Here is a 473-nt window from a genome sequence, read left to right as displayed (position 1 = left end):
TCAACAAAACGCGGAGAGGTATTTATTTAGATTTTTGCTTGTCTTTAAGGGGCAAGTACAACATTGGAAAACACAAACTGCAGCGCAAGCTTCCTAACAACAGCACATAACTGAAATGGGGATCAGGCAATAACATAGCCTGTGTTTATAACAGAAACCAGCCCGAACCTGAAGCAACTCGCCAGCCTACTTCCCCCCCATCCCGAGCAACGATCCCTGCGCGCATCTCCAGCGCCCTAACCAGGTCTTCACAAACAAGCTCCCTCCCTCAAACACGCACTAGGCCCGGCGCGTCTCGCTCGCTTCCATCGACGCTTGGCTAGGCCCAGATACAGCCCGGACACAAGTCCTCTCCACCCCGGTTCCCACCGCCCCCCAAGCACTTACTCTGGTGCCGGATGGAGAGAGCGGGGGAGGCAGCGGACTGGGCCAGGCCCAACTCGGTCCGAACCCACCGGCCTCCTCTGTTTTCT

General features: G+C 56.2%; 1 protein-coding gene across 1 annotated transcript in view; it reads right to left on the bottom strand.

The window, feature by feature from the left end:
• Nucleotides 1-467, bottom strand: part of PAPD4 (PAP associated domain containing 4) — a 35,743-nt gene extending 35,276 nt beyond the window's left edge. The window contains exon 1 of the mRNA XM_015427361.1: nucleotides 388-467. The gene's annotated coding sequence lies outside the window, so the exon portion shown is untranslated. The remainder of the gene's footprint in view (nucleotides 1-387) is intronic.
• Between the last annotated feature and the right edge of the window lie 6 nt (nucleotides 468-473).

Source organism: Gekko japonicus, unplaced genomic scaffold, assembly GCF_001447785.1.
Source record: "Gekko japonicus isolate JY-2015 unplaced genomic scaffold, Gekko_japonicus_V1.1 scaffold2042, whole genome shotgun sequence".
NCBI lineage: Eukaryota > Metazoa > Chordata > Lepidosauria > Squamata > Gekkonidae > Gekko > Gekko japonicus.
The sequence above is the reverse complement of the archived record's forward strand: the minus strand, read 5'-3'. Positions and strand labels throughout refer to the sequence as shown.